Source organism: Oncorhynchus nerka, linkage group LG20 (assembly GCF_034236695.1).
Source record: "Oncorhynchus nerka isolate Pitt River linkage group LG20, Oner_Uvic_2.0, whole genome shotgun sequence".
NCBI lineage: Eukaryota > Metazoa > Chordata > Actinopteri > Salmoniformes > Salmonidae > Oncorhynchus > Oncorhynchus nerka.
The window spans coordinates 9,504,671-9,514,538 of NC_088415.1; positions in this window are offsets into that span (position 1 = coordinate 9,504,671).

A 9,868-nucleotide genomic window follows, 5' to 3' on the forward strand; every position below is an offset into this window, starting at 1 on the left:
TCTAATACACTGAGGCTGTTAGTCACTCTAATACGCTAACACAGTTAGTCATTCTAATACACTGACACGGTTAGTCACTCTAATACACTGACACGGTTAGTCACTCTAATACACTGACACGGTTAGTCACTCTAATACACTGACACGGATAGTCGCTCTTATACACTGACACGGTTAGTCACTTTAATACACTGACACTGTTAGTCACTCTAATACACTGAGGCTGTTAGTCACTCTAATACACTGACACGGTTAACACAGTTAGTAATTCTAATACACACACGGTTGACACTGAGGTTAGTCACTCTAATACACTGACACGGTTAGTCACTCTAATACACTGACACGGTTAGTCACTCTAATACACTGAGGCTGTTAGTCACTCTAATACACTGACACGGTTAGTCACTCTAATACACTGACACGGTTAGTCACTCTAATACACTGAGGCTGTTAGTCACTCTAATACACTGAGGCTGTTAGTCACTCTAATACACTGAAACGGTTAGTCCCTCTTATACACTGACAAGGTTAGTCACTCTAATACACTGACACGGTTAGTCACTCTAATACACTGACACGGTTAGTCACTCTAATACACTGACACGGTTAGTCACTCTAATACACTGACACGGTTAGTCACTCTAATACACTGGCTGTTAGTCACTCTAATACACTGACACGGTTAGTCACTCTAATACACTGACACGGTTAGTCACTCAATACACTGACATGGTTAGTCACTCTAATACACTGACACGGTTAGTCACTCTAATAGACTGACGGTTAGTCACTCCTAATACACTGAGGCTGTTAGTCAATCTAATACACTGACACGGTTAATCACTCTAATACACTGACACGGTTAGTCACTCTAATACACTGACACGGTTAGTCACTCTAATACACTGACACGGTTAGTAACTCTAATACACTGACACGGTTAGTCACTCTAATACACTGACACTGTTAGTCACTCTAATACACTGACTGTAGTCACTCTAATACACGGTTAGTCACTCTAATACACTGACACGGTTAGTCACTCTAATACACTGACACGGTTAGTCACTCTAATACACTGACACGGTTAGTCACTCTAATACACTGACACGGTTAGTCACTCTAATACACTAACACGGTTAGTCACTCTAATACACTGACACGGTTAGTAACTCTAATACACTGACACGGTTAGTCATTCTAATACACTGACACGGTTAGTCACTCTAATACACTGACACGGTTAGTCACTCTAATACACTGACACGGTTAGTCACTCTAATACACTGACACGGTTAGTAACTCTAATACACTGACACGGTTAGTCACTCTAATACACTGACACTGTTAGTCACTCTAATACGCTAACACAGTTAGTCATTCTAATACACTGACACGGTTAGTCACTCTAATACACTGACACGGTTAGTCACTCTAATACACTGACACGGTTAGTCACTCTAATACACTGAGGCTGTTAGTCACTCTAATACACTGACACGGTTAGTCACTCTAATACACTGACACGGTTAGTCACTCTAATACACTGACACGGTTAGTCACTCTAATACACTGAGGCTGTTAGTCACTCCTAATACACTGAGGCTGTTAGTCACTCTAATACACTGACACGGTTAGTCACTCTAATACACTGACACGGTTAGTCACTCTAATACACTGACACGGTTAGTCACTCTAATACACTGACACGGTTAGTCACTCTAATACACTGACACGGTTAGTCACTCTAATACACTGACACGGTTAGTCACTCTAATACACTGACACGGTTAGTCACTCTAATACACTGACACGGTTAGTCACTCTAATACACTGACATGGTTAGTCACTCTAATACACTGACATGGTTAGTCACTCTAATACACTGACACGGTTAGTCACTCTAATACACTGACGCGGTTAGTCACTCTAATACACTGAGGGTTAGTCACTCTAATACACTGACACGGTTAGTCACTCTAATACACTGACACGGTTAGTCACTCTAATACACTGACACGGTTAGTCACTCTAATACACTGACACGGTTAGTCACTCTAATACACTGACACGGTTAGTCACTCTAATACACTGACACGGTTAGTCACTCTAATACACTGACACGGTTAGTCACTCTAATACACTGACACGGTTAGTCACTCTAATACACTGACACGGTTAGTCACTCTAATACACTGACACTGTTAGTCACTCTAATACACTGACACTGTTAGTCACTCTAATACACTGACACGGTTAGTCACTCTAATACACTGACACGGTTAGTCACTCTAATACACTGACACGGTTAGTCACTCTAATACACTGACACGGTTAGTCATTCTAATACACTGACACGGTTAGTCACTCTAATACACTGACACGGTTAGTCACTCTAATACACTGACACGGTTAGTCACTCTAATACACTGACACGGTTAGTAACTCTAATACACTACGGTTATACACTGACACGGTTAGTCACTCTAATACACTGACACGGTTAGTCACTCTAATACACTGACACGGTTAGTCACTCTAATACACTGACACGGTTAGTCACTCTAATACACTGAGGCTGTTAGTCACTCTAATACGCTAACACAGTTAGTCATTCTAATACACTGACACGGTTAGTCACTCTAATACACTGACACGGTTAGTCACTCTAATACACTGACACGGTTAGTCACTCTAATACACTGAGGCTGTTAGTCACTCTAATACACTGACACGGTTAGTCACTCTAATACACTGACACGGTTAGTCACTCTAATACACTGAGGCTGTTAGTCACTCTAATACACTGAGGCTGTTAGTCACTCTAATACACTGAAACGGTTAGTCACTCTTATACACTGACACGGTTAGTCACTCTAATACACTGACACGGTTAGTCACTCTAATACACTGACACGGTTAGTCACTCTAATACACTGACACGGTTAGTCACTCGAATACACTGACACGGTTAGTCACTCTAATACACTGAGGCTGTTAGTCACTCTAATACACTGACACGGTTAGTCACTCTAATACACTGACATGGTTAGTCACTCCAATACACTGACATGGTTAGTCACTCTAATACACTGACACGGTTAGTCACTCTAATACACTGACATGGTTAGTCACTCTAATACACTGAGGCTGTTAGTCACTAATAATACACTGACACGGTTAGTCACTCTAATACACTGACACGGTTAGTCACTCTAATACACTGACACGGTTAGTCACTCTAATACACTGACACGGTTAGTAACTCTAATACACTGACACGGTTAGTCACTCTAATACACTGACACTGTTAGTCACTCTAATACACTGAGGCTGTTAGTCACTCTAATACGCTAACACAGTTAGTCACTCTAATACACTGACACGGTTAGTCACTCTAATACACTGACACGGTTAGTCATTCTAATACACTGACACGGTTAGTCACTCTAATACACTGACACTGTTAGTCACTCTAATACACTGACACGGTTAGTCACTCTAATACACTGACATGGTTAGTCACTCTAATACACTGACACGGTTAGTCACTCTAATACACTGACACTGTTAGTCACTCTAATACACTGACACGGTTAGTCACTCTAATACACTGACATGGTTAGTCACTCTAATACACTGACACGGTTAGTCACTCTAATACACTGACATGGTTAGTCACTCTAATACACTGAGGCTGTTAGTCACTCTAATACACTGACACAGTTAGTCACTCTAATACACTGACATGGTTAGTCACTCTAATACACTGACATGGTTAGTCACTCTAATACACTGACACGGTTAGTCGCTCTAATACACTGACGCGGTTAGTCACTCTAAAACACTGAGGCTGTTAGTCACTCTAATACACTGACATGGTTAGTCACTCTAATACACTGACACGGTTAGTCACTCTAATACACTGACACGGTTAGTAACTCTAATACACTGACATGGTTAGTCACTCTAATACACGGACACGGTTAGTCACTCTAATACACTGACACGGTTAGTCACTCTAATACACTGACACGGTTAGTCACTCTAATACACTGAGGCTGTTAGTCACTCTAATACACTGACACGGTTAGTCACTCTAATACACTGACGCGGTTAGTCACTCTAATACACTGAGGCTGTTAGTCACTCTAATACACTGACACGGTTAATCACTCTAATACACTGACACGGTTAGTCACTCTAATACACTGACATGGTTAGTAACTCTAATACACTGACACGGTTAGTCACTCTAATACACTGACACTGTTAGCCACTCTAATACACTGAGGCTGTTAGTCACTCTAATACGCTAACACAGTTAGTCATTCTAATACACTGACACGGTTAGTCACTCTAATACACTGACACGGTTAGTCACTCGAATACACTGACACGGTTAGTCACTCTAATACACTGAGGCTGTTAGTCACTCTAATACACTGACACGGTTAGTCACTCTAATACACTGAGGCTGTTAGTCACTCTAATACACTGACACGGTTAGTCACTCTAATACACTGACATGGTTAGTCACTCTAATACACTGACACGGTTAGTCACTCTAATACACTGACAATGTTAGTCACTCTAATACACTGAGGCTGTTAGTCACTCTAATACGCTAACACAGTTAGTCATTCTAATAAACTGACACGGTTAGTCACTCTAATTCACTGACACGGTTAGTCACTCTAATACACTGACACGGTTAGTCACTCTAATACACTGACACGGTTAGTCGCTCTTATACACTGACACGGTTAGTCACTTTAATACACTGAGGCTGTTAGTCACTCTAATACACTGACATGGTTAGTCTCAATAATACACTGACACAGTTAGTCACTCTAATACACTGACACGGTTAGTAACTCTAATACACTGACATGGTTAGTCACTCTAATACACGGACACGGTTAGTCACTCTAATACACTGACACGGTTAGTCACTCTAATACACTGACACGGTTAGTCACTCTAATACAACGAGGCTGTTAGTCACTCTAATACACTGACACGGTTAGTCACTCTAATACACTGACACGGTTAGTCACTCTAATACACTGACATGGTTAGTCACTCTAATACACTGACATGGTTAGTCACTCTAATACACTGACACGGTTAGTAACTCTAATACACTGACATGGTTAGTCACTCTAATACACTGACACGGTTAGTCACTCTAATACACTGACACGGTTAGTCACTCTAATACACTGAGGCTGTTAGTCACTCTAATACACTGACACGGTTAGTCACTCTAATACACTGACACTGTTAGTCACTCTAATACACTGACACTGTTAGTCACTCTAATACACGAAGGCTGTTAGTCACTCTAATACACTGACACGGTTAGTCACTCTAATACACTGACACGGTTAGTCGCTCTTATACACTGACACGGTTAGTCGCTCTAATACACTGAGGCTGTTAGTCACTCTAATACACTGACACAGTTAGTCACTCTAATACACTGACATGGTTAGTCACTCTAATACACTGACATGGTTAGTCACTCTAATACACTGACACGGTTAGTCGCTCTAATACACTGACACGGTTAGTCACTCTAAAACACTGAGGCTGTTAGTCACTCTAATACTCTGACATGGTTAGTCACTCTAATACACTGACACGGTTAGTCACTCTAATACACTGACACGGTTAGTAACTCTAATACACTGACATGGTTAGTCACTCTAATACACGGACACGGTTAGTCACTCTAATACACTGACACGGTTAGTCGCTCTAATACACTGACACGGTTAGTCTCAATAATACACTGACACAGTTAGTCACTCTAATACACTAACACGGTTAGTCACTCTAATACACTGACATGGTTAGTAACTCTAAATCACGGACATGGTTAGTCACTCTAATACACTGACACGGTTAGTCGCTCTAATACTCTGACACGGTTAGACACTCTAATACACTGAGGCTGTTAGTCACTCTAATACACTGACATGGTTAGTCTAAATAATACACTGACATGGTTAGTCTCAATAATACACTGACAAAGTTAGTCACTCTAATACACTGACACGGTTAGTCATTCTAATACACTGACACGGTTAGTCACCCTAATACACTGACACGGTTGGTCACTCTAATACACTGACACGGTTAGTAACTCTAATACACTGACATGGTTTGTCACTCTAATACACGGACACTTTTAGTCACTCTAATACACTGACACTGTTAGTCACTCTAATACACTGACACGGTTAGTCACTCTAATACACTGACACGGTTAGTCACTCTAATACACTGAGGCTGTTAGTCACTCTAATACACTGACACGTTAGTGACTCTAATACACTGACATGGTTAGTCACTCTAATACACTGACACGGTTAGTCACTCTAATACACTGACACGGTTAGTCACTCGAATACACTGAGGCTGTTAGTCACTCTAATACACTGACACGGTTAGTCACTCTAATACACTGACATGGTTAGTCACTCTAATACACTGACACGGTTAGTCACTCTAATACACTGACACGGTTAGTCACTCTAATACACTGACACGGTTAGTCACTCTAATACACTGAGGCTGTTAGTCACTCTAATACACTGACACGGTTAGTAACTCTAATACACTGACATGGTTAGTCACTCTAATACACGGACACGGTTAGTCACTCTAATACACTGACACGGTTAGTCACTCTAATACACTGACACGGTTAGTCACTCTAATACACTGAGGCTGTTAGTCACTCTAATAAACTGACACGGTTAGTCACTCTAATACACTGACACGGTTAGTCACTCTAATACACTGACACGGTTAGTCACTCTAATACACTGACATGGTTAGTCACTCTAATACACTGACACGGTTAGTAACTCTAATACACTGACATGGTTAGTCACTCTAATACACTGACACGGTTAGTCACTCTAATACACTGACACGGTTAGTCACTCTAATACACTGAGGCTGTTAGTCACTCTAATACACTGACACGGTTAGTCACTCTAATACACTGACATGGTTAGTCACTCTAATACACTGACACTGTTAGTCACTCTAATACACGGAGGCTGTTAGTCACTCTAATACACTGACACGGTTAGTCACTCTAATACACTGACACGGTTAGTCGCTCTTATACACTGACACGGTTAGTCGCTCTAATACACTGAGGCTGTTAGTCACTCTAATACACTGACACAGTTAGTCACTCTAATACACTGACATGGTTAGTCACTCTAATACACTGACATGGTTAGTCACTCTAATACACTGACACGGTTAGTCGCTCTAATACACTGACACGGTTAGTCACTCTAAAACACTGAGGCTGTTAGTCACTCTAATACACTGACATGGTTAGTCACTCTAATACACTGACACGGTTAGTCACTCTAATACACTGACACGGTTAGTAACTCTAATACACTGACATGGTTAGTCACTCTAATACACGGACACGGTTAGTCACTCTAATACACTGACACGGTTAGTCGCTCTAATACACTGACACGGTTAGTCTCAATAATACACTGACACAGTTAGTCACTCTAATACACTAACACGGTTAGTCACTCTAATACACTGACATGGTTAGTAACTCTAAATCACGGACATGGTTAGTCACTCTAATACACTGACACGGTTAGTCGCTCTAATACTCTGACACGGTTAGACACTCTAATACACTGAGGCTGTTAGTCACTCTAATACACTGACATGGTTAGTCTAAATAATACACTGACATGGTTAGTCTCAATAATACACTGACAAAGTTAGTCACTCTAATACACTGACACGGTTAGTCATTCTAATACAGTGACACGGTTAGTCACCCTAATACACTGACACGGTTGGTCACTCTAATACACTGACACGGTTAGTAACTCTAATACACTGACATGGTTTGTCACTCTAATACACGGACACTTTTAGTCACTCTAATACACTGACACTGTTAGTCACTCTAATACACTGACACGGTTAGTCACTCTAATACACTGACACGGTTAGTCACTCTAATACACTGAGGCTGTTAGTCACTCTAATACACTGACACGTTAGTGACTCTAATACACTGACATGGTTAGTCACTCTAATACACTGACACGGTTAGTCACTCTAATACACTGACACGGTTAGTCACTCGAATACACTGAGGCTGTTAGTCACTCTAATACACTGACACGGTTAGTCACTCTAATACACTGACATGGTTAGTCACTCTAATACACTGACACGGTTAGTCACTCTAATACACTGACACTGTTAGTCACTCTAATACACTGACACGGTTAGTCACTCTAATACACTGACATGGTTAGTCACTCTAATACACTGAGGCTGTTAGTCACTCTAATACACTGACACAGTTAGTCACTCTAATACACTGACATGGTTAGTCACTCTAATACACTGACATGGTTAGTCACTCTAATACACTGACACGGTTAGTCGCTCTAATACACTGACGCGGTTAGTCACTCTAAAACACTGAGGCTGTTAGTCACTCTAATACACTGACATGGTTAGTCACTCTAATACACTGACACGGTTAGTCACTCTAATACACTGACACGGTTAGTAACTCTAATACACTGACATGGTTAGTCACTCTAATACACGGACACGGTTAGTCACTCTAATACACTGACACGGTTAGTCACTCTAATACACTGACACGGTTAGTCACTCTAATACACTGAGGCTGTTAGTCACTCTAATACACTGACACGGTTAGTCACTCTAATACACTGACGCGGTTAGTCACTCTAATACACTGAGGCTGTTAGTCACTCTAATACACTGACACGGTTAATCACTCTAATACACTGACACGGTTAGTCACTCTAATACACTGACACGGTTAGTCACTCTAATACACTGAGGCTGTTAGTCACTCTAATACACTGACACGGTTAGTCACTCTAATACACTGACGCGGTTAGTCACTCTAATACACTGAGGCTGTTAGTCACTCTAATACACTGACACGGTTAATCACTCTAATACACTGACACGGTTAGTCACTCTAATACACTGACACGGTTAGTCACTCTAATATACTGACACGGTTAGTAACTCTAATACACTGACACGGTTAGTCACTCTAATACACTGACACTGTTAGTCACTCTAATACACTGAGGCTGTTAGTCACTCTAATACGCTAACACAGTTAGTCATTCTAATACACTGACACGGTTAGTCACTCTAATACACTGACACGGTTAGTCACTCGAATACACTGACACGGTTAGTCACTCTAATACACTGAGGCTGTTAGTCACTCTAATACACTGACACGGTTAGTCACTCTAATACACTGAGGCTGTTAGTCACTCTAATACACTGACACGGTTAGTCACTCTAATACACTGACATGGTTAGTCACTCTAATACACTGACACGGTTAGTCACTCTAATACACTGACAATGTTAGTCACTCTAATACACTGAGGCTGTTAGTCACTCTAATACGCTAACACAGTTAGTCATTCTAATAAACTGACACGGTTAGTCACTCTAATACACTGACACGGTTAGTCACTCTAATACACTGACACGGTTAGTCACTCTAATACACTGACACGGTTAGTCGCTCTTATACACTGACACGGTTAGTCACTTTAATACACTGAGGCTGTTAGTCACTCTAATACACTGACATGGTTAGTCTCAATAATACACTGACACAGTTAGTCACTCTAATACACTGACACGGTTAGTAACTCTAATACACTGACATGGTTAGTCACTCTAATACACGGACACGGTTAGTCACTCTAATACACTGACACGGTTAGTCACTCTAATACACTGACACGGTTAGTCACTCTAATACACTGAGGCTGTTAGT